Consider the following 27,602-nt stretch of genomic DNA (forward strand, 5'->3'; position numbering starts at 1 on the left):
ATAAGGAGGAAGCAAAGATTTTGTAACTTTCCTATTGCTATACAATGAAGAGTCTGATTGAAGCTAATTGAATGCTAGTTTTCCCATTTAGGTTTCTATGGTAAAAAATAACTCATATGAAATTCTTTCTTTATGTATATTACCAATGGATACTAGTGGGCATTCAGAGTGTTTGGAAGAGACATTTATCATTAGATAATTTTTTTATTTTCTTTTAATGTATTTTATGTTTAATTTTCCATTAGAGATACCAACAAATAGTAAACATCCATCCTTAGATGCCTAAATAGTTATATAGATCAATGGTTTCTAGTCTAAAGAAGTTAATTTTTGGGATTTCTAAATTGGATGATAGAATTATTTTCTTGTGTCTGTTGGATGATGTGACATTCTGTATTTTTTTCTCTTACTCAAGGGAGTTGTATGTGCTTCTTTCTAAGTAATAGATAAAATGTTAAATGATTTCTCCACCCTCGTGAATTTAATTATAAAAGGAAGTCCATAAGGGGTTTTGTGGTCACATCCTCACCTTCAAGAAGGATCCGGGTAGGGTGTATGGCCATACATGGCCTAGTGGATATCCTTATCTCTCCTATGGATGTTGAACAAGACATGCTAACAAATATTTTCTAAGCTGTTTTCAAATATATTTGTATAATTATTTTTGAATTGTAATATATAAAAGAATGGTATTTAATTATATGGGATTATAGTTTTTTTTTTTAATTTCATCCATGAAATTTATTTTTTTGTTTAGAAATTGAAGAAATGTGCTAGTTATTAACTTATAGATGATGATTGGATGCCTCAATTTAGAGCATAAGTGTAATCACATTGATGTAGCATGCTTCCATTAAGAAATAGAGCATTTCCCTTGGTAAGGATGATGTTGATGGATTCTTTGTCTAACAAAACAATGAACTGTTGGCATTATGACATAGGCTTGGCACAGGTTTGGCTCGATGACATAAGCATTGTCCTTGATGTCAACTCACTCAAATAGTAGATCAAAAGTTCAAGCTCTCAAAATAGTAGAAAATGAGATACCCACAGGTTCCATTTCACAAAGCCGCAGACATATGCAGGTGCGCCGAGCAAAAGGTGCGGACATATATGCAGGTGAAATGAACAAAAAGTGCAGACGTAAAGTACACGCACTTTCATGTAGAGAAAAGCGTGCACGTGGGAAATCTTATGGTTCGTCCATGGTATTTAGTCCAACATTTTTGAACCTATGGTTTTGGTCTATGTTTTTGCACCTAAAGTATTGAACCCAGGTTTTGGGTCCCCAGTATTGGATCTCTATGGTTTTGGACCATGGTTTGAGTAAGGCCTAGACTATAAAAAGGAAAGGAGATCTTTTGGCGTGATGTGGTTGATGTGTTGAATATCCTGAGAAGAGCAAGACCTGAAATTCTGGTGATTGGCTGGTGACTTATAGCTGGACCTGAATCAAGGAGAAACCTGAGCATTACAAGACGGATCTACTGATGGGTCGAGATCTCTTTGGCGCAAGATCAGATCTATAAATCTAATAAACTGGGGTATAATTGAAGTCTGATAAATTATCTATACCTGCAGTTTTGACACAGCACAGGCGCGAATACCCGTAGGCTCGACACAGCGCAGGCACGGATATACGTACGTTTGACACAGTGCAAGCGTGGATACCCACAGGTTTGAGACAGTGCAGGTGCGGATACCCACAGGTTTGGCATAATGCAGGCGCAGATACCCGTAGGCTCGACACAGCGCAAGCGCAGATACCCGCAGGTTAAGGAAGTGAATACTGCGGATGTACGCAGGTTTCTAGTGGTGAAGTTGCAGACTTTTCTTGAAATATGTTTTAGCTGCTTTTGTCTATTACTGTAGTGTTCAGGGTTTTGAATTGGTTTCTGATTACTGGTACTATGTTCTGAGAAGTTATTGATTCAGTATTTGTACAAGGAAGTTGGTTGATTGCAGATCTATTTGATGTTTGATTGATATTCATGGATCCAGTCTGAAAATTTATGAAACGTGGTCCCCAGAAGAAAAGAGAAGTCTTCTATAGGTCAGCACCTACGTACTAGTACCTCAGCTAGTACAATAACTAAGGGGGTTGTAGCTCCCTTCCAGAAGAGTTTGGAGAACCAGAGAAGGTTGTAGCCTTCTGCAGGTTGAAGCCTGCATACTGGTATAAGACTGCACCAGTACGGAATCATTTTAAAAATAAGTTTCTAATTGCAAGAAGATAGAGACATATTGTAGCAGGTGGTTTTCACCCACATTGGGTTTCCACCTTATATCTTGTGTTCTTTTGTGTGACTGTCTTCTCTACTTTTCTGTTCCTGCTCACTGTTATATGATTCTGACACACAGATTAATGATCAACATCTGAAGAATAAATTAAATTATAAGTCTGGGAGGTCTACACAAGTTTCATTAGTTAGATATGCAAATATTTGTATAAACTAAAAAAGAATTTGATAATACTGATTCACCCCCCCTCTCAATATTATTTCCAACAATTGGTATCAGAGCAGGTCCTTCAGGAAAAGCTTGATTGCTTGAAGGAAGATCTATCATCATGAGCAACTACGAAAACGAAGCATCTATCAGGCCATCGATTTTTTATGGGAGTAACTTCGTCTATTGGAAGGTAAGAATCACTGCCTATCTTCAATCTCTTGGTACATAAGATTGGGATATTGTGGAAACAGGATACACATTTCCATCAGCAACTCCTACAGATGTAGCTAGTAAGAAGAAATATGAAACAAATGCAAAAGTTGTCAATACTCTATTAGGAAGTCTATCTCAATCAGAATTCGTCAAGGTTATGCAGCTCAAAAGCACAAAAGAAATATGGGACAAGATCGTTCTGAGCTATGAAGGAGATGAACAGGTAAAATGAGCAAAATTACAAACTCTTAGAATTCAAAATGAAAGTCTCATAATGCATAATGATGAAAGTGTGGCTAGCTATTTCCTACGTATAGATGAGATCGTAAATTGTATGAAAAACTTGGGTGAAGAAATAAAAGAAGTTGTTTTGGTTGAAAAGGTTCTAAGATCTTTGTCTCCTAAGTTTGATTCAAAATTTTCTGCCATAGAAGAAAAGCAGAATCTACAACGCCTTACCATGTCACAGCTGCACGGAATCCTAACTGATATGAAATGAGAAAAGGAGGACCATCAGACATGAGAGAAGTTGCATTCAAGGCTTCAGGAAAAGGAGATTACTATGAGTCAGGAAATATGTCAGAAGAAGAGGAAGAATCAAATTTTGTCAAGAATCTTCAACGGGGAACTGGAAGATTCAGAGGTAAGCTGCCTTTCAAATACTTTGCTTGTGGAAGAGTCGGTCATTACGCTACAAAATATCCTCATAAAGATAAACTAGACAAAGGTAAGGAACCTGTTAGATGGAATAGAAAATAGAATATAAATAAGAAGAGCTATTACACACATGAAGACAGTGGTGGATTGTCAAATAGTGATGGAGATGAACAAGGTAATGATGATAGACTTTTGATGGCTTTTGAAGATGATTATTTCTTGGATGCTATAAATGAAGAAGGTCTTTATGAAGAAATTTCTAAACTTAAAGTTTGTTTAGAAGAAAAGAATATGATTATAAATACTCTAACATTCCAACTTGCTGAAAAGGATAAACACAATGAAGAGTTAGAATGTGAAATTGTGGGACTTAGAAAGGAAATTAAGAAAACAAAAGCCCTTAATCTCAGATTTGCTAAAGGATCTGAAACTCTAGATGAGATTATCAAAGTACAACTTTCTCCTCTAATCAAGACTGGTCTCGGATATTTTGAAGAAGCATCTCAAGCTCAAAAGCAAGCGCAGAATCCATCCACCTCCAAAAGTTGTTTTGATGCAGTAAGGAGAAGTGAACAAGTTGACAATCGACAGCAAAAGCATAATGCAGATCACCAGGTAAATCAGGGACAATTTGCTTCAAGAATGATCAAAGATTATCAAGTAAATCGGGGAAATCTACTTCAAGGATGAACAGAAGCCTCAACCAACCACAGGTAAATCATTCTCAATTTGGCTCAAGAATGGATGGAAACTACAATCATATGGTTGGTAGATTTGATAATCACAGGAATTACTTCAATGGCCAATGTTTCTGTTGTCATAACTTTGGTCATAAAGCTGCTCAATGTGTTGCCTACAATACCATCATGACTAGGGAAGCTCAAAAACAAAGGAGTATGATAGGAATCATGAAAAGAACCTACAATAACTTCTCTGCTCTTGAAAATGAAATAGAATGTTTAGTTGTAACAACTTTGGTCATGAAGATTCTAAATGTAGAAGCAGGTTTCGGCAAACAACTCAGAAGGAGCAAGCTTCGTTGAGTTCCAAAACATGGAAAAAGAAAGAAACGCAACCGGAAAGATGTGGGATAGCCTTATATGCGGAAGGATAGGAAAATCAATGGTACATCAACAATGGATGCTCAAAACATATGACAGGTAATAAAGAAAACTTCAGTCATATAGTTCCTTAGAAAAGGAAAAGAAGGTCTCATTTGGAAATGACACCCCTGCATTTATAAAAGGTAAAGGCTCTGTTCATTTGAAAGAAAAGTTCAAGGCTGGTAATGTTATGTATGTTGATGGCTTAAAGCATAATCTATTGAGTGTCAGTCAGATGTGTGATCAAGGAACTGAGGTAATAGTTCGATCAAATGGATGTATTTTTTGTGAGCTTGATACAGGAAAGACATTGATCAGAGGCATAAGAAATCCAAATAACTTATATGTACTCAAGGGAGAACAACAACAATGCTATTTAAGCAAGAATGATGAACACTGGCTATGGCACAGAAGATTGGGGCATCTTAGATTCTCTCAGATAAGGAAAGCATGCAAATATCGGGCAGTTCGTGATCTTCCTGACATCAGAATTCTAGACAATACAATATGCAAATCATGTCAATTTGGTAAACAAACCAGAACTAATTTCCCTGAGAAGGAAGGATCAGCTAGCAGGCCACTTGAACTTCTCCACACTAATATATGTGGTCCAAATAGGAAGTTGTCACCTCGAGGAGAAGAGTATTTCATATTGTTCATTGACGACTTTTCAAGGATGTGTTTGATAGGACTCATGAAGTATAAAGATGAAGCTTTCAAAAAGTTCAAGTCATTCAAAGCCTTGGTTGAAAATGAATTAGATCGTAGAATCAAATGCCTTAGATCTGATCGAGGAGGGGAATTTACCTCAAATGAATTTTTCGATTTTTGTGAAGAACATGGAATAAGGAGGGAATTTTCTACTGCAAGGACTCCTTAGCAAAATGGAGTTGTGGAAAGGATGAACATAACGGTTCAACAAATGGCTCATGCTATGCTTAATGAGTCTGGAACTCCCGCAACCTTCTGGGGTGAAGCCGCATTTTCCGCTGTTACTATTCTCAACAAGACAAACATCCGGGTAAATAGCACTCAGACTCCTCATGAACTTTGGTACGGTAAGACTCCCACGGTAAAATACTTCAAAAGTTTTGGAAGAAAATGCGACATTAAAAGGACTAATGAAAATCTTGGCAAGTTTGAACCTAGAGCAGATGAAGGAATTTTACTTGGCTACTCTCCCCATAGGAAAGCTTACAAATGTTACAATAAAAGACTTGGTAAAATTGTTGAAAGCATTGATGTAGTGGTTGATGAAGAAGGAAACACTCCTAGGTAGGTAAAATCTGAAGATTTCGAAGATGGTGAAGATTATCCGTCAACATCAAATCAAATTCATGATGAAGAAGAAACCCATGAGGCACCAGAAGAACAGATAAGGATAGAAGAAAAGACTCCATCCAAATACGTTCAGAAGAATCATCCAGAATCTCAAATTTTGGGGCAGAAAGAGGTAGGTGTACAAACAAGAAGAACCATTTTAGAAGCTTCAAGCTACCTAGCATTGCTTTCCTCCACTGAACCACAGAATGTAAGAGAGGCTTGCAAAGATGAATGTTGGGTCAAGGCCATGGAGGAAGAACTCGAGAAAATTGAAAAGAATAACACTTGGGAGTTGGTTCCTAGACCAAAAGATAAGAATGTCATAGAGACAAAATGGATTTTCAAAAATAAGCTGAATGAAAATGGGGATGTGGTTAGAAACAAGGCAAGACTTGTTTGTAAAGGATATGCGCAACAAGAAGGCATAGACTTTGAAGAAAATGTTTCTCCAGTTGCCAGACTTGAGGCTATAAGAATGTTCCTTGCTCTCTCTAGCTTTCAGAAGTTCAAAGTATTTCAGATGGACGTAAAATCTGCCTTTCTGAATGGAGACTTAAATGAAGAAGTATATATTGAACAACCAAATGGGCTTATTCTTGGAAATGATCCAAAACTTGTATGCAGACTCAAAAAGGTTCTCTATGGAGTTAAATAGGCTCCAAGGGTGTGGTATTATCGGTTGGATAAGTACCTCCATCAACAAGGTTTTATAAAAGGATCAAGTGATAGAAATCTATATGTAAAAATTGACAATGATAAGTTGTTGATACTTGTTGTGTATGTTGATGATATCATCTTTGGTAGCAATGAACAAGACATGAGTCAAAATTTTTCCTTGGTAATGCAGAAAGAGTTTGAAATGTCCATGCTTGGTGAGCTCACATATTTTCTTGGTTTACAAGTCCAACAAAACAAAGACGACATTTTTCTATCACAAACCAAATATCTCAGGCAGATCTTGAAGAAATATGGGATGGAGGATTCGAAACCAGTATGTACCCCTATGGTGACAGGATGCAGCCTCAACGCAAATGATGAATCAGTAGCTGTACATCAACCAACCTATAGATCCATGATTGGTAGTTTGCTCTATCTAATAGGTACCCAACCAAACATTATGCATGCAGTGGGAATAGTTGGAAGGTTTTAGGAAAATCCAAAGGAAACTCATCTTCAGGCAGTTAAGAGAATTTTCAAGTATCTTCAAGGAACTAAAAACTATGGATTATGGTATCCTAGAGGTACAGATCTCACACTTCATGCATACATTGATGCGGATTGGGCAGGAAGCGTGGATGACAGGAAAAGCACTAGTGGTGGTTCATTCTTCATGGGTCCCAGATTAATATCTTGGTTCAGCAAGAAACAAAGCTCTATTGCATTATCTACAGCTGAAGCAGAATATGTAGCTACTGCATCTTGCTACACACAACTCCTTTGGATGATGCAAACATTGCAAGATCTTCAAATCACTTGTACTCCACCTATCTCCATTTTCTGTGATAATACAAGTGCAATAAGTATTTCAAAGAATCCTATCATGCATTCAAAGACTAAGCACATACCAATCAAGTATCATTTTCTCCGAGAACAAGTGCTTGAACAAAAGGTCAAATTGGAGTATGTTCCCTCTAAGGAACAAGCTGCTGATACTCTCACCAAACCACTACCCAGGGAGACCTTTGAATACCTCAGACAAAAGCTGGGGGTAGTTGATGCATCATCTTGCTATTGAATATTGTCTGTTTCAGAGATTGTTGATTTTACGTGAGTTTCATATGGGGTATACACATACATATGTTGGTTTATGTGGGTACAGTCACCTTGAAGAAAAGCAAGGATGAAAAGAGTCAGAGACCATCTGGCATAGGTTCAGGGGGAGCATATATTCTTCTAATAATGCATTGTTGGCACTATCATAGAAGATCTTGGTTCAATTCTTTAGTTGTTTTAATGTCAGGAGGAGCAATCGCAGAAGGAGAACATGGATACTGATCTATGATTCACAAATGCTGCTGATATTTTGTCTATATATTTCTTTTTGTCAAGGTCATCTAACGGCCTATCTTGGTTCCCCACTATGCCTGGGATGGATAATGTAATGTTCTTATTATATCATGTATCCCCTCTTGGTTGGGAGTCGTATGTATGAGTCTTTGGTGATAGGACGGTCAGTTATGATGTATAAAGTTAGATTTCTCTTGTAGAACATCTTCTTGCAGATCTTGCCTATATGTTAGGGGGAGCTTGGATAGCACATCAGAGCAAAGATTTTAACATGTACTTAGGGGGAGCATAACCCTTTGCCCTTGATGTCAAAGGGGGAGGAAAGACTTTGACTGACTTTGGGTTGCCATCAAGTCCAAAGGGGGAGATTGTTGGCATTATGACACAGGTTTGGCACAGGTTTGGCTCGATGACATAAGCGTTGTCCTTGATGGCAACTCACTCAAATAGAAGATCACAAGTTCAGGCTCTCAAAATAGTAGAAAATGAGATACCCGCAGGTTCCTGTTCACAAAGTCGCAGACATATGCAGGTGCACTGAGCAAAAGGTGCAGACATATATGCAGGTGCTCTGAACGAAAAGTGCGGACGTAAAGTACACGCACTTTCATGCAAAGAAAAGCACGCACGTGGGAAATCTTATGGTTGGTCCATGGTATTTGGTCCGACATTTTTGAACCTATGGTTTTGGTCCGTGTTTTTGCACCTAAAGTATTGAACCCAGGTTTTGGGTCCCTAGTATTGGATCTCTATGGTTTTGGACCATGGTTAGAGTAAGGCCTAGACTATAAAAAGGAAAGGAGATCTTTTGGCGTGATGTGACTTATTTGCTGAATATCCTGAGAAGAGAAAGATCTGAAATTCTGGTGATTAGTTGGTGACTTATAACTGGACCTGAATCAAGGAGAAACCTGAGCATTACAAGACGGATCTACTGATGGGTCAAGATCTCTTTGGTGCAAGATCAGATCTGTAAATCTGATAATCTGGGGTATAATTGAAGTCTGATGAATTATCTATACCCGCAGGTTTGACACAGCACAGGTGTGGATACCCACAGGCTCGACACAGCACAGGCGCGGATATATGCACGTTCGACATAGCGCAGGCACAAATACCCGCATGTTTGATACAGTGCAGGTGTGGATACCCACAAGTTTGACACAACGCAAGTGCAGATACATGCAGGCTCAACACAACGCAGGAACGGATACCCGTAGGTTAAGGAAGTCAATACTGCGGATGTACGCAGGTTTCTAGTGGTGAAGTTGCGTGCCTTTCTTGAAATATGTTTTAGCTGCTTTTGTCTATTACTGCAGTGTTCAGGGTTTTGAATTGGTGTCTAATTACTGGTACTGTGTTCTGAGAAGTTATTGATTTAGTATTTGTACAAGTAAGTTGGTTGATTGCAGATCTATTTGATGTTTGATTGATATTCATGGATCCAGTCTGAAAATTTATGAAACGTGGTCCCTAGAAGAAAAGAGAAGTCTTCTGTAGGTCAGCACCTACGTACTAGTACCTCAGCTAGTACAAGAGCTAAGGGGGTTGTAGCTCCCTTCCAGAAGAGTCTAGAGAATGAGAGAAGGTTGTAGCCTTTTGCAGGTTGAAGCCTGTGTACTGGTATAAGACTGCACCAATACAGAATCATTGTAAAAATAAGTTTCTAATTGAAAGAAGATAGAGACATATTGCAGCAGGTGGTTTTCACCCACATTGGGTTTCCACCTTATATCTTGTGTTCTTTTGTGAGACTGATTGCTCTAATTTTCTGTTCCTGCTCACTGCTATATGATTCTGACACACAGATTAATGATCAACGTCTGAAGAATAAATTAAATTATAAGTCTGGGAGGTATACGCAAGTTTCGTTAGTCAGATCTGCAAATCTTTGTATAAATTGAAAAATAATTTGATAATACTGATTCACCCCCCCCTTCTCAGTATTATTTCCAACATGAACATAGTTTCTCATTTTTCTTTCTTTACAAGAGATTAAGTGTTGAGAATGTGTAGCACTCTTGATTTACAACTATGTATTTTCTAATTATAGCCAACACTTCATCACTTAGCTCAACCATATACCTTAGATTATAGACTCATGGATGTACCATTTATGTGGAAGAGTAACCCAAATGATGCACTAATTTGTTGGAGTTATGCTTACATTGGGAAATAGACATAGATGTCCATTTGTGAGAGTACTAGGTTACACCAAAGAAACCAATGCAAAGTCTTATTTTCTAATAACATTGCTAGCTAGTTTTTGTGTGCATGTTACACCCATGGATAAGCCTTCTTATCAACCCCAACTGGTGTTGCAGATTAAATTGAGCTTAGCACTACATTAATAATAGGGACCTTTTAGTCATTCAAAAGACATGGATCTTTGAGAAAGATAAAAACATAGAACAATATTTTAATTGAGGAAGGAATTTTTGTTGGTGAAGTGAGTGGGCTACAAGCATTTAATTTACAAATTAAAACATATGGATTATAAAAAAACTGAATAACAATTTATATAGTAGTGAAAGGAAATGATCCCAATAAAATTTTCCTAACCAAAACATGGATATACTTTTAAAAAATAGGGGTATTGAAAAAATTGATTCGTTGTATAAAAAATTGGAGGGATAGATGTGCACAGGGTTTGAGTGGAAATTAATCAAGAGGAACTAAAGGAGGGAAGAAAAAAATCATGGAACTAAGTGTAGGAAATGTTTTGAAAAGTAGCAAAAAGAAGAAAGGAACCCATTGTATAAAAGTCATTGAAAAGTAGAGGGAGGGAGAATGGAGAAAATATGCTAAAAGAAAACAAGAACACTGCACAGAGAAATTTAGCAAACATAATGATATAAAAGTATTAATGTATTTGAATTTCAAGATCCCATGGTGTACAAAATAAAGAGTAATACAAGTAGGAACCTTGTCATACATATTGAAGTGTGAAACAAGTGATGGTAACAATTAGAGTAGAAAGAGGAAATGTGATATTGAGTATGTAGAAATGGGGAGGTGGACATTGAGAAACTCTTTCCCTACATTGTGCCACATACTCAGAAGTTAGGAAGAGGTTGAAATTTCATATTAGAGACAGTAAGATACACCATTCAAAGGGATCTAGTGTGAGGTACAACTAGGTTGAGTGAGAGAATGAAGTGAAAAAGACACATATGGTGGAGAGTCTGGTCAACAATGTAAGAAGCCCTTGATGCAAATATAAGGTGACTATTGTTATGTGTTGTTGGGGCATTGATGTATTGAAGTTCATTGTAATACAAGGTCGTTTTTCCTTGCATAGAACCAACTAGATAATTGTTATGAAGAAAAGTGCATAAACATATGAACAAAGAAACTAAATCTAAACAATATCATTAGTTACAATATGAAAACAAAAAAACAAAAGAAGATGAACAATGGAAGTTGGGAAGCAACAATTCTCTTTATTGCTTGGTGAAAAGAGCAGAAAACATATCCTAGAGAAAATAAAAGGAGTTGACAAGGAAACAAACCATAGGAAACTCTTAAAGAAAGGTCCCATTTCTCTCTCCTTGCAAGAATTATCTATCCTCCAAGAATTCCAGTGGGAGCTCTCAAATGGTGAGCTCTATGAAACATAAAGAAACACTAGATTTCTATAGAATTTGGTAGCATAACTTTTCTTGGGATTTGTTATATGAAAAATTTTCTTTCGCGGACAGAAGTTAATCCCCTAGTTCTAGTGATCTGATCCATAAACAATAGAAACAAAACACTCGTGTTTTCCTTAGAGAAATTATAAAATGTAGGAGAAAACCTACCTGGAGTCCAACACAAGTCCTCCTCTTCTCTTGGCTTGTAAACCTTAGTTTCAGCTCCAATTACTATAAATGGGACTTGCAAAACAATTACAATAAGAAAGAGAACTACAAGATATACATAGCATAGAACAATATATCTAATCAATGAAAAAATAGTGCATTGAAATGCATAAGCATCAAATAGACACAAGTATAGGAAAACAAATCTTTTGCATTAATGAAATGTATGAGAAGAATACAACCCTTTTTGCAATTCTTGACAATGTAGATGTCTCCCACCAAACTTATCTCTCCTTAGCCACAAAGAAAGCTTTCAATCTCAACTCAAGGATGGAAATGGATCCTTAGGTAAAAAGAAACAAAATTAGGGCATGGCTACAAGTCTAGAAAAACCAACCTAGACTCTATGGGAGGTAGTGAATTTATAGGGTAAATATGATAGCTTTAGTTTTACCAATCTAGGACTTAGATCCGCATATGAGGGAGGATAATCTCTAGAGACAAGAAATAAGACCTATAAGATAGGAATTTGAGATCCTAATCTGATATGGGTGGATATTGGTGGCCACCCACCTATCCCACCGAGACCTCTAGTCAGTTTCATTTGTTTCCTTGTTTATTTCAGCATTTACTATTTTTAGCAAATTTTTGGACCCTGAACTTCCGGAGCAATTTTGACCCCATAAATGGCATTTTTTTGAGGTCCATTGAGGGCCCACACTTTCTATGGAAAATATTTTAATACTCAGAGAGAACTTTCCAGCAAGGTATCATACGCTCCAAACATAGATAATATGACCAAGTTATGACCCCAGGAAGTTGGTTGCCCAACTAAGCCTAATGAGGCCCACAAACTGTTGGTATTACATCTCCTAGGGTTAGGGTTTTGGTTTTTTAGGGTTTCCTCATGTTTTTCAATAATAAATAGGCCCTTTAGCCTCATTGTAACACAGTTCAGAGGCATGTAGCCACCACATATCTTCTCAGAGATAAGCTACCATCGCTCGAGCTAGTCTTATTTCCATTTTGTTTGTAAGCATATTTGAATATTCGATATTAATGAAATGAAGTGTTATCTCTGTTGCATATTTGTATTTATGTTTATATCTATAATTTTTTGTGATTTTTTAAAATTTGGATCAGTGGTATTAAAGCAGTCTTCTCTTTCTCTGTTTTTCTTTGCACGTCCCCAATGAGGTCGGGATATAAGGATTTAGGGCTTGAACTAGTCAAACCTTTGCAAGACCAACCTCACAAATCCTGATGGCCTACATTGGGGGAAGAAAAGAAAGATGAAGGGGCAAGAGATCCTTTCAAAATATTGCTCGAAGAAGCCCTCGAGCGACAAAGGAATGCAATGATGGACAACTTTTCCCATATCCTTTAGGGACTACCCAAGGGTGATGCATCTACTTCCAGTAGATACTGTGGAAGAAACACACCCTTTAAGGTACAAATTAACTTTTAAATTCTGATATTTGAGGTTCAGATAGATGTGGACACCGTACATAAATGGTTAAATATGCTAGAAGTATCAAGAAAATATTACTTTTTCTCTTCTCAAAGCCACCCCCCATGTCAAGGACTGGTGGGAAACCTATTGCGAACAGAGGGATCAAAGTACGCGTTCACTATTTTTGGCCGCACCCACTTGGGATTTGTTCGAGATGCCATTAAGGAACAATACTACCTTGTCGGGAGCTATGAGGATAAATACATAAAGTGGACCATGTTGCAATAGGGAAGGGACCAAGACATTCTGAAGTTTACCAATGTTTAACATACCCTTTGCACGAAGTTGGGTATCAAGGATTTTGAGAAACATTTGGTACTCAAGTACCACGGCTTCCTACACAGGTACATCTAGGATGAGATGGAGTTCCTCGAAATCTTCTTGCTCGGAACAATGTACCAATGTGCTGTCAAGATCGAGCAGATGCTTAAATAGAAAAAGTAAGAATTTGGATATGAAAATTTGATGCAAGGGAAAGGCGCCCCCAACAGCAAAGCAAAGGGAAAATCCAAGGTGGGGCGACCCAGGATAACCCGTTGAAGCCGCAAGAAAATAAAAACACCACAAAAAAAAAGAAGGACATGGGATAGTGGTGTGAGTTCCATAAGAGCTGCACTCACAACACAAGTGAGTGTTGGGTAAGTAGTCACTAGTGGTCGAGCTGAAGGCTTCTGAGTTCGATGCATGATCCGACTCTGTGTCAGAACCCAACAAGGGGAATGAAAAAGGGAAGCAGATCATTCACGCGGAGCCTAGTGTCATTATGGCCACCACCAAGATCAAGAAGATTGAGCCTAAAGAACCCTAAGAGAGGGAGTTCTTATTCCACTCACGGATGTGGGTAAAGGGTTCTCCATTGCAATTAATTGTCGATAGTGGGAGCCAAAAGAACCTCATTTTAGTAGAGGTCATGAAGAGGTGGGCCTACCAACTACAACACATCCACTGTCATATACAATCGGGTGGCTTCACCAAGGACAAGATCTTCACATGAGCTAGCAATGTTGCCTTCCCTACAACATCAAGCCCTTCACGGATGAGGTATTGTGTGATGTTTCTCCTCTTGAAGTTTGTGATGTATTATTAGGAAAACCATACTTATGGAAGCGGAATGTTGTATATGAGTCTATACCTCACTCTATTATTATTTCTTTGGGTACTAAGTTATACAGGATACCAGAGGTAGCCCCACTTACCACCATCTCTTTAATCTCTGCTAAGTAATGTAGTAAGGTCATATCCCAGACTGTGAAATTTGTTTTCTTTCTAATTCTCTCTCAAAGTAAGGGGAAGGTCGTAGCCATAGCCATGGCCCCCAAGAAGGGTTCCTCCAAGCAGTAGAAGTAGGGGGATAAGATTGTGGAAGAATATAGGGGCATCTTCTTCTCACCCATAGGGGTACCCTTGCATTGTCAAATCAAGCATTCAATCAATCAGACTCTTGAATCACTTCTAGCCAATGGGCCAATATATCGCAACCCCATTCTAGAAAATGAAGAGATCAAGTGAAAAATCCAAGAGTTTTTTTAGAAAGGGAACATTCAACCAAGTTCCTCGCTTTGTGGGAGCCCGATTGTACTTGCACAGAAGGATGGCACCTTGAGGCTTTGCATTGATTATCGGGAACTAAACAAAATCATTGTCAGGAACAAGTATCCAATCCCAAGGATTTATGACCTGCTAGAACAACTCAAGGGGGCCAAATATTTCAGCAAGATCAATCTAAAGTCCGGTTATCACGAGGTTCCAATAGAACCCACAAATGTATGGAAGACTGCCTTTAAATCCAAGGAAGGCCTTTTTGAATGGTTGGTTATGCCCTTCCTGTTGAAAAATTCCCCTGCTACTTTTATGAGGCTAATGGATGACATCTTGTGGCCCTTCACCAACTCATTCATTGTGGTTTATCTAGATGACATCCTCATCTTCAGCAAGAGTTGGGAAGAACACTTGCAACACATTCTGCAGTTCCTTCAAACCCTTCAGTAGCACAAAGTGTGTGCCACCTTGGAGAAATGCACCTTTGGCATGAGCCAAGTCCAATAGTTGGCTTACATCATAGATGAATGTGGTGTGCATGTGGATCTGTCCAAGATCCAAGTCATTCGAGACTGGCGAGCATCGACACTCTAATGGAGCTTTGCATCCTTTTGGACCTTTCAAATTTCTATTGGAGGTTCATGTTGGGATTCTCCCATATCAGTTGGCCTTTGAGTCAGATTACTAAAGGTGGGGTGAAAGCAAAGTTTTCCTAGTCTAAGTGCCAACAAAAGGAGTTCATTGAGTTGAAGCACCACCTCTACTCTTCACCGGTACTCACACTGCTAGACCTGCAACATCCATTTGAAATAGAGACAGATGCCTTGGAATATGCTATTAGTGCATTCCTCACCCAGCATAGGCATCGAGTGGCCTATAATAGTGAGACACTTTACGATACAATTCGGAAATACCCCACCTATGATAAAGAGATGTATTCCATCATGCAGGCTTGCCGACAATGGGAGCACTACATTCTGGGGAAGCAGATGGTCATCCACACTGATCAGCGACCTTTTCAGTTTATATAGACATAAGGGAAGTTTCAAAACAATTTCCATCATAAGTGGTCTACATATATGCAACAATTCCATTTGAAATTAAATACAAAAGATGTTACTGATTGCCTGATTCGGCCCCAGTTGCAAAACTGACTATTGTTCTCAACTCTTGTGGTCACGAGACCTTGGATGGCCGCAACTATATAAAAATGATCAAGAGTTTTCCTCAACATACCAGATGTTAGTAGCTAGTAAGAAAGTTTCTGATTTCCACCTCTATGATTCATTATTATGCTACTTGGGCCACCTTTTGTTCCTTCAAGCGAGCGTGGCAAGATGATTTTGGAGGTTCACTATAGTCGTTTTGCGGACACTTTGATGTGGAGAAAATGTTGTTTGTACTACAAAAGAACTTTTATTTTCCCAAACTCCGACTGGATGTTGGGAAATATATCAAATCCTGCACTACATGCACCATCGCCAAGCCAACCATCAAGAAGTAAGGCTTGTACACTCCTCTACCTACTCCCAGCTAGCCGTGGGAATCCATCTCCATGGACTGTATGTTTGGACTCCCTTCTACCAAGCATGGTAATGACTGTGTATTTGTGGTCGTGGAAAAATTTTGTAAGATGGCTCTATTAGAGGCCTGCAAGAAGAGTATCACAACAGAGGACACTGCCAAACTCTTCTTTGGATGAGTATGGGTACATTTTGGGATCCCGTATACCATTATATTTGATCAGGATAGCAGGTTCATGAGCACATTCTGGTCAATCCTTTAGACACTATTGGACACCAAGCTCACCAAATCGACTGCCTTCCATCCCCAGATTGATGGCCATACGAAGGTCGTCAATAGGATGATAGTGCACATACTCCACATGTACAACTAAAAGCATCCTCGAACCTAGCATGAGAGTATTCCATATGTGAAACATAGTTATAATAGAGCTCTCCATAGCTCAACTAGTCGCAATCCCTTTCAAGTGGATCTAGGATTTCAACCGCTGTGTCCGATTGATGATTTCATTCCTCATGTGACTACGTAGATAGAATCCACACATGTACTATCTAAGGCTGATAAAGCGACCATATTTATTGAACGCATCCAACACATCTGCCAATAGTTTCACAACATCTTGGAGAAGTCAAATGGCAAGTACAAACAGCGACATGATCACATTGGGTGCCACACAAGTTTCGGGTGGACAAAAAAGTCTAGTTGCATTTGCAAAAAGAACGTCTTACGAGAGCACATCAGAAGCTTAGACCATTATGATATGGTACTTACACCATTACCAAGGCCATGTTAAGCAATTCATTTTAGCTTAGCATTCCCCCATTCCTTGGCCTGCACCTAGTGTTCCTTGTGGACCACCTTCGACCATACCTCCCACCATTGTTGGACACATCCGACATTGCAGAACAACTCACACCAGCAAAGTTAAACCCAGACTACATGGAACATGTCACAACTGATCGGATTATGGACACACAGGTCAAGAACACTTTCTAGCAAAAGATCCAACTATATCGGGTTGTCAAAGCTAGCCAACTCCTGCACCAAGGCAAGTAGCTCACTAGGGGCCAGGTTCAACATAAATTTCCTCACCTCATGGAGGCTCTGAACACAATGGGTACCATTGCTTCCTAATGAGGGAGGAATGATCCAAGTGGACATTGGTGGCCACCCACCTATCCCACCTAGACCTCCAGTCAGTTTCATTTGTTTCCTTGTTTATTTCAGCATTTATTATTTTTAGCATTTTTCAGGTCCTAAACTTCTGGAGTAGTTTTGACCCCCTGAATGGTGTTTTATTTAGATCTGTTATAGGCAATACCTTTCCAACAAGGTATTGTACATTCCAAATAGAGATAATATGGCCAAGTTATGACCCTGGGAAGTTGGTTGCCCAACTAACCCCAATTGGGCCCACAGACTCTTGGTGATACATCTTGGGGTTAGGGTTTTGGTTGTTAAGGGTTTCCTCATGTTTTTTCAATAATAAATAGGCCCTTGAACCTCATTGTAACATAGTTTAGAGGCACGTAGCCACCACATCTCTTCTCAGAGATATGCTATCATTGCTCAAGCTAGTCTTATTTCCATTCTGTTTGTAAGCATATTTCAGTGTTTGATACTAATGAAATGAAGTGTTATCTCTATTGCATCTCTGTATTTATGGTTATATCTGTAATTTTTGTGTTCCTGTTTAAATTCGGATCATAATCAATAGTAAATGCTTAAAACTACCTTAGAAGATTTTCGAAAGAGATTTTTCGTAATTATTTTTATTTTTCCTAAAATTATAGAACCATCGCACCTGTAGCAAAGGAAACTTGTGTTAGTCAATGCAGTTGCTCAGTTTTGCAATATGCAACAGTGCAGGTTGCATGGAAGACCACGTGTGATGGGCCCAAAAATGAGTTTTTAAGCCGACAAACCAAAAATTCTTGGACTTTTTGGAGAGATATGGATTGAGGCTTTGCAAAGGGATGATAGAAAGGTGTAAAGGATATTTATTGATCCAGTTTTCAGGTCATTCAAGAAGATGTCACAAAATGGCTTGTAACAGATTGCCCCCCTAAGGTACAAATTCAGAAGCAATGGTTGAACACTGAAGAGCTTTACTTTGTGACAAGTATGGGTCAAGAAAAAGTTGGTTGAGATTGTTGTCACCAATTTGACCCCAATTAGATCTTCAGTCCTTATGTCAGTTTCTCTTTGTGCTTCCTCTCATATTCTCATGATAAAACATCGCTTCATTAAATTTTCTTGTTTTCCATGCATTAAATTAATTGTTATAGTAATCATTATAACTTATAGAAATTATTACATTAAATGAAGATTTGAAATTCTAATCTTAAATTAATTTCTTGCATAAAACAATACTCTAACTATAAATTATAATTTTCAATATAATAATAATTATTATTAAAATAATTAAAAATAAATAAATAACAGAAACTAAATCAAATAAAATATAATTAATTAAAAATTAATCAACAACATTTAAAAAATAAATAAATAAATTATAACAAAATTTTATATCCAATAAAAAAATCAACCCAGACATTAAACAATTATGAATAAAATAAAATAAAAATAATAAAATATCCACCCTACCCTACCTTATTACTTACCTAGCTTGCAAACGAATTAAATGTAAGTTTCATTTAAGAGGTAAGGGTGGGGGGCATAGTATATGCCTACCCACTACAAGCTAATATTGCAATGGAACCCTCCACGTGAATCACCTCCTCGGGAGGTGTGTTTGCTTATTACATGCTAAGAAGTTAAACACTTGCCATCTTTTCACATGTCAATCATTCGACACAAAACATCAACGCATCAACGTATCAACGCATCATGTCGAGTTTTGGTTTGAGTTATTTTTCTCTCTATTCTAATTGATCCGATGGATAATAACTTTCTGAATTTAGGGTTTTATCATCCATAATAAATTAAAAAAACTTTTTAATAAATTAATTTTTTTTTTTTAATAAAAATTACATAAGAGAAATTTTAATCAACACATTTGGAACCAATTTATATGAATAATAATAACTTTGTTTAAAACATCTATATATAAACAAACTATAATATATACTATTTTCATTTAAAATCATAAATTAAAATATATATTATATAAATGGGTATATATTATATGTATATATATTATATAGAATATATATGTTATTTGAAATAGAAATTTCATTACATATAATATAATATAATATGGTATTATTAAAATTTTAAATATATATATTTAAAATTTTATTTAAAGTTGTATCATTTTAAATTTGTTTCTAATTAAAATTTAAGTTTATATCAAAATATGATGCACATTTAAAATTCAAAACTTAAAGTTATATTTTTCAGATCTTATTTTTATGGAACTAATAGTTGGGTGAAGAAATTGTGCAAACATCAATTTAGCATGGGAGGAGCATTGAGATTGCATGGTAGGTTTTTAGAAATGGTAGCGTTCAACATTTAAAAAGGAAAACCATATTAAATTTAATATCTTATGTTTATGGAAAATACATTCACCTTAAATGCATATTTTATAACCTAATGTTGTAAATAGTGGGAAAATTTTACTAGGTCTCACCTAAGGTAAAAAAAAAATCATTAATAATGCGTGTGAAATAATATTATGAGGAGAACATTATGAAGGGTGAGTTACATTTCATTTATTATAATTCTTCATATTAGAAAATTAATTATTATCTTTTCTTTTAATCCAGGAATATCATTCAAATGATTTTTAGCATGGAGGATTCCGGAGTTCATTTAAATTATGGAATATGTATTACATTTAGTTACAATAATAATTATTAATGTAATTTTACTTAGAAGTTACGAAAACTAAAAGAAGATGTACACGATTGTTCAAGAGGGATTTTTGGGCAGAGAGTTTTTTGGTAGGTTGGAGGATGGCAGCTCTGACGAAGAAGACTTTAACTATTACAACCATCTTGTACATGTTGCAAATGGTCTCCTTCACTGTGACACTAAGATTTTATTAATAATATTATAATTCTTTTATTTTATTTTCTTCCATTGTGTTCTATTTTAATTTCAATTTGGTGCATTTGTTCATTATTCTCGAACACATTAAATGATTTTAAATACTTTGGAATACTTCATATCTAGGGTTTTAAAATCATATTTTTAGTTTATTAGTTGCAAATTTAATTCCATGAATACATGATATTTAGGGTTCTATGCACAGTAAATTCAAAAGCCATAAAAACCAGTACTTTATATGTTATTTTATTTTATTTTTGTTTTCACTATTTTCCTTCATTGTAAAACATGAAATTATTAGTCATTATTTGACTTGTTTAGATTGTCTAATGTTTCTCTAATATTTATTATTGGAAATTATTAAATTAAATTATTCTAATTGCTATGCAAGTTAAATAATAATAATACTTGATGTTAAGTTATTTAAACCACATAGCTAAATTAGATGTATTTAACGCTAGCGTTCTTTAATTTCTCTATTTTCTTTAATTTTAATTTGAATTTCTCACTAACATTTGTGAATTATGATATTATATTAATTTACCTCATTTGTCATTAATGAAGTTTTAACTTAATAAGTTTTCATAAGTTATGTACCTACCGTCTCTTTTTCCTAAAAAACATTATTTTATTTAAAACACTCTATATTCAATAATCTCATTTATTTATTTTTTTAATTAGAAAATTTATTTAATTCACACTATTTTACAACGACTATTCAATTTTCATTATCACCAGGGAATACCCCTTATGGTGAAAGGGAGGCCAACCCTTGTCACCTAGAGAAGGAGGATCTAGGATCCTCAATGATACGGTGTTAGGTTGTCCTAGGTTACTAAAACAATTTGAGCACCAACAAAGATCATCACCTGTTACAATACATAATCATTATGATCTATCATTGCTAAGGTAGACATACCCATACTGAGCCTATAAGCCAATATTACATGTATAATGATCAAAAAGTCTCGTCCACTAATGACAAATGGTGGATCAATGTTAAGATGACTTTCTAAATGATCATAGCCATCATAATTTGTAATCTTGTATGAATCTTGAAAGCACATCCTGAACGAATGAAACTGAATTTGGAGTCTTCTACCTCATCACTTGATAGTACAAGTCTAAACACACGAATAAATGAGTTGGAGTCGAACATGGTAGACACCATCTAATTACAACCAATGATGTAATCTATTAATAGATGTGAGAGGAACCATAGATAATTATAAAGGCCCTCAAGGTACTACAGTAGAATCTATGTGGTGTGAATGAATGAGTTGAAGTCGAACACCACATAGAATCTGTCAGTAGAAATCCAATGATGAACACCTATCACAGAAAGTGAGGAAAATTTCCATTGAGGCATGTAAGTTCCAAGGCAGTGAAGAGAGTTTCTAAGTCAACTTCCTGGATAATGTGTTGATGTCGACAAGAAGTGACCAATCACAGGAGGGCCTTGATCTATCCCCCATTAACAACACGAAACGAGTATCAAGATTTTAGACAAAACTTAATGATGCAAAGCTGGTTCAGGAGCGGAGGACATGAAGTAAGGCTCAAGGGTATTGTAGAAAATGTCAACTAAGGGTGGAATTTCTCTTGAACATATAGGCGACATTGAATGGGGTTAGCAACATTGAACCAAATACTAATGATGAAGGTGTGATCAACAGTGAGGCAAGAAGATTCCCCAACCCAAAACAATTACGAAGATGAAGTGAAAGAGTGTCATTTTCAAGAGCGACTCGCTACCATTAATAGGTATGAAGCCCTGCTTTCTCAATTTCTCATCAATTTCTAGCTAGTACCTCTTTATTTTTTACAACCTTAGGGAGGATAACATATGCTTGATCTATAATTTCATCCTATGGATGAATCCTTCTGAATATTTTTAACAAATCCTGAGAAGGAGTGGTTCGATCTCATTATGCTTAATGAGTCCATCGTTGTTTAATAGTTTTATGAGCCCAACAAAGGTGTAACTCGAATCCTTTTTCATATTTAGAGAGTTTGAAAAAGAGGTGAAAAATAAAACTCCAAGAGGTTCCTATTCATAAATTTAGTCTCTTGGGCACGAAAAGGCATAAAAAACTACCCCATAGAACCTTTTAGCCATGTTCGATTAAAGTCTTCCTCTTTCGTAAATAGTCCATCCCATTCTGGAAAAGGTTTAAAGTTACACTAGGAAGACATCTTGTCATTTTCTTTAACGAGCTTGAAAAGACAAGTGCTCGACAATATTTTCATGTTTTGGGAGTCTGAAAAGAGATGAAAGAGGACTCAGGGGGTTCCTTTTTCATAGGTTTAATTAGCCTAAAAAAGTGATAAAAGTGTACTCATTCATCAAAATGACTTGTATTCAACTTATAATCTTCGTAAATCGTCGAATTAATTTTTTTACCTACTAAAAATCACCACAAAAAGATTAAAAATACATGATATATTGTAAAAATTATGTCAAAATATTGAAAATATTAAAATAATAACTAATTTTGATCATCAAAAGTGAAAAAGTAATTCATTTCTTACTATTTCCATTTTTACCAAGTTAAGTGAACTTTGAGTGAGTTTTTACCTTCAATCTTCAGTAGCAAATTGTGGCCAATCTGGTGCACCATTTCGAGTATTGTCACTTCTAGGTAGGAGATCTATATTTTCTCTTCATTTTTATGATTTCCATTTCTCATTTCTTGCATTTTTAGGGATTTTTTTTGAGTTTTTAGGTTTATAAAATCACCCTCGGCTCATCATACTCTCTCTATATCATCAGGTGATGAGTAAACAAAAGTAACACTGGGAAAGGTGACCCAACACACTCACCATTGGGGGTGAGTGCAATGGGTTGATCTATCCAAGAAGGGATAGTGTGATGGGCACAAAGGGCTTTCAAGAATTTTGTTTTTGAGTGATTTTTCTCCCAATAATTATTATATTGTTTAACTTATGTATGTTTTCATGTCATTTTGTAGACATTCATCGGAGAGAAATGGCTTTGAACTAGAGATAAAGAGATCATAAGGCTCAATATATGGTTGCTGCCAATGACCCAACAACAATTCGGTCTTTGAGAAACTGTGGGCTTCTCAAGCTTTTCATGATTCCAGGTATGAGGGCCCAACCCAATTAGAGTTACTAGAGTATTTTTTCAAATGTTGGGATGCGCAGGGATAACACATTACGTTTGGGGTACACACTGTCATGATAGATGTTGAGGACATCTATTTCCTAATAGGGATATCACAGTGAGGAGCTCTGATTTCACTATCTGGATTCAGGAGAGGTGGGGAGATAGTGAAGGGTTACATTGTTGTTCATTATCGACCTCGTGTTGAAATAACAAATGATGTGAAAATTGAGATAAAGGATGTGGTACGTATTCCTCTCATGATGATCCTTTTCACTATTTCTCAACTAACTTGCAATGTTTCTTTACATTTAGCCACCAAGACCCAAATGCAGTACGCCTTAGAGTGCTTGGAGCCTATAGTATTTGACTGATGTGAAGGGTTCTAGCCAACCTAAAGGAACAACTCAATTGAGCAAAGATAGGACAACCGAAGAACTTTGGATATGGTTCGATCATTGTATGCTTTGTCTTGAAGAGGATACCATTACTTCATCCCAAGTATATATATTGTGAGTTTCAAGGACCTAGAGTGCATCATATGAGATAATGCGCAGATCTGATGTCTTGTCACGGGGTACACCTATGATCAGTTTTACCCTAATTCCTTTAATGGTTGTGAAAGAAGCTAATTATGATCAAGGCCTAACCATATGCTAGATTTATTCCCACAGAGACCCAAAGACTGTCTTACCCAAAGGCGAGCAATGGGGTGATGCAGGTAAAATAAGTCATTTTGATTTTTTTTGGTGTTTTGGATTTTACAACTTTTTATGTTTTTTATGTATCAAAGACTAATTATTGGTTTTACATGCAGATATTGGATCTATATGACTAGTAGGCATGTCACCTATTCATTACCAAGAACAACCACATCTAGTGCAAGTTGAGGTTGTATGGGTAGAGGATGAGATGGCTAATCCCGACACTACGAAGATACTCACTGATTTCGAGAATCATATTGAGGGTTTGACCCACAGTATACCAGACAAAGGGATTAATGAGGTTCCTATCCATCTGCAGCGATACACAATAGGAGAGCCAGAGTGTATCAGTTGTTTTCTTTGCAAGGTTGCTCGGGCAATTATATGTTATTGAGAGCATCATAGGGATTAGTCGCCTAGGAGGATTTTTAGCCATTTTTTTTCTACATATATTTTGATATTATAGGTCATGTAGCCATATGTGTCTCAAACACAGTTTTTGTAAAATGAAACATTATATACAATTTTCTATCTATGAATTTCTTCCACTTGTATTCTACTCTCTTGCATAATGTATAATTATGGTTTGTGTATTTACATGTGTTGCAAATATATGTCCAATACATAATTAGCTAATGCATCTATTAATGTGTTAAGACTCCTAGGAACATGTTGATATTGGATGTAATAAAAATGTCATTTTAATAGGAAAACCCTAAAAAAAATACGTAATAATGTTGGACTTATGCCTAAATATATGTTGTTCAAATGTTGTACTACAAGTTGTGAATCAATTCTGACAACTAAATGGTGAATTCCATGTTAAATAGCATAAAATGAAAATTCTCTCACGACACTATCCTCAACAATGTTATTAGTCGAGCGACTGATACAAATCCCTTGTAGACTCACTAAGTCGTCATAGGGAGCATAGATTTCCCATGCTGCGAAAGAAAGGTTCCAGTTACTATGACTAGCACCATCAACATAACTAACATATCGCTGAGGGAATGCTGACATCTCCAAATCAAATGAAATCCAAGATTATCAGGGGCATAGAAAACCCTAGAAAACCACACTTAAATACACCAATAAACCTATATAGTATGTACATAATGACTATGAAGAAGAAATATAGGCATAGTATTTTCCAAGTACAACCCATTTTAGGGTTGTTCCAAAGAAATTCCATCAAATTCAACTAGTTCACAGGCCCCTTCTTCTAGTACACACTTCACTATATACAGACCTAACCAAAATGGTTCAAACTTCCTGACTCCTAATTTGTCAACCTCATGGTCGTACAAAAGGACTAGGTCACCTTCCAAGAAGGAATGAGGTTTAACATTTTGGTGAAATTGTGCTTTGATAGGTTTTTTGTGAACCTCATTTTCCATTGCAGTGTCATGTCGGGTCTCAGTTAGGCGAGCTAGGTGCAAAAACGTTGTTCTTCTGTAGAAGTTTTGGGAAGAAGTTCAATGACTAGTTTTAAGGATGGAATCTCACATTCAATCGGAGAACAACTTCTAGACCATATACCAATTGAAAGGGTATGAATCTAGTCATTGTTGGGATAGATATTCGGTATGACCATAAAGAAAAAAAGAATGGTTGGACAAATCATCTTATGAATGCCTACCATGCATTGGAGCATCAGTTTTAAAACCTTATTAATGACTTCTACTTGCCCATTAGCTTATGGTTAATAGGGAGTTGAGCTATCATGTTGAAGGCCCAACTTGGTAGTAAGCTCAGACATCGTGTAATTTCGAAAATGCTTTCCATGGTCTATAATGATGGATTGGGGAACACCAAATATGGAAACAACATGATTGAAAAAGAACAATGCAACAATTTTTCTGCTATTATAAAAAATAAGCATCGCTTCACCCCATATAGTAAAGTAGTCTACAAAACCGATAATGTAGTCATGCCCCTTGGCCAAACAAGGATTATAGGTCATGAAGTGAATGCCCACTTGGAGAAAGGTCCAACGACAATAACTGGATGCATAGGAACAGGTGGAGCACAAGATTTTCTATTATAAATATGACATGTGTGACATTTATGGATTGCCAGAATATAATCTCGAAACATGGTCACTAGAAATAACCAACATGTAAAATATTTTGGGTGGTTGCATAGCCACATGTGTTCACCACATGCTCCAACATGACAGCCATTCAAGGCTTTCTCGGCCTCCTCACAAGAAAGACAACATCGAAAAATTGAGTCAACACAATGGCGGTAAAGGGTGTCACCAATAATGATGTATTGGTGAGCTTGGTATCAATTTCGACGCTAATCAAAGCGAGTAGAATTAGGGAGGAAAGTTTGGCTCTTGAGATAAATAATGATATCTCCATACTAGGGATTGGAAGATTCAATCAAAAACAACGTTTCATCTGGAATAGAATCATCAATGGTTGATTCTAACTCAGAGGAGGGAAGGTCGAAAATCAGTTTAGTGAAGACTAAATATTTCTTTCATTTGGATTTGATGAATTCCAAATCAAACTCTTGGAGGATAACTATCCACTTCGAGTACTTGGCCCCCAGTATTTGACATAACAGAATGTAAGTCATCAGGTTGCAATTAGAAACTACAGTGGTCTTCCCAAGTAGGACATAGTGGCAAAATCTCTAGACAACTTGCACAACTGTCAAAGCTAAATTTTCGACATGTGAATACTTGACTTTAGTCTTCGTCAAGTTTTGGCTCAAGTAATATATGGGGTGTTCATCTCCTACGTTACCTTCTTGTACCAAACCATTGCGATTGTGGTAACTATTGAAACTAAATAGAGGAAATAGTCTCCTTGATAATTAGGGTGATACAACAAACATCTTTGAGCTAACACATATTTCAAAGCACTAAAATCTTCTTGAGCAGTGTGATCCCATTGGAAGGGAACCTCTTTTTTTCAATAAGCAAGTAAATCCTTTTGTAAGTTATGTGTATTTAGGGATAAATCTTCGTAGAAAGTTAGCCTTCCCTTAAAGGCGTTGTAACTAAATCAACAATTTGGAATAGGAAAATCAATGATCACTTGGACTTTCATAGGATAAATGCAAATCTCATTCTTTAACAGTATGAATCCTAGGGGTTGACGTGATTGGACACAAAAACACACATTTGTGTCGATTTAATTGTATTTTATAATGTCGACAACGTAGGAAGATCGCTCCAAGATACATTGGATGATCTTCACGATGTTTAGAATGGGCAGGAAAGTCATCCAAATAGGGTTGCATTATATGTTTGATATCATAAAAAACATAGTTCATCACCCTTTGAAAGGTTTTGCCAACGTTTTGTAGTGCAAAAGGTAGTTTGTGGTAGGAAAACGTGCCCCGTAGACAAATAAAAGTAGTCTTATGTTTGTATGATGGTAGGATGTTGATCTGATTGGAACCAAAGAATCCATCCCTAGTATGGTCGCCAATTTGATATATCAAAAATTATCTTCTACGAACAAAAGTGAATCCCCTAGATCTAGTGGTCTGAGCTAGAAACAACATAAACAAGATAATTGTGTTTTCCTTAGAGAAATTAGAAAATGGAGGAGAAATCCTACCTGGAGTCCAACACAAGTCCTCCTCTTCTCTTGGCTTGTAAACTTCAAT

The sequence above is a fragment of the Pinus tabuliformis genome, chromosome J (assembly GCF_031772625.1).
Source record: "Pinus tabuliformis cultivar Carrire ecotype Pingquan chromosome J, CPIR1, whole genome shotgun sequence".
In the NCBI taxonomy this organism is placed as follows: Eukaryota; Viridiplantae; Streptophyta; class Pinopsida; order Pinales; family Pinaceae; genus Pinus; species Pinus tabuliformis.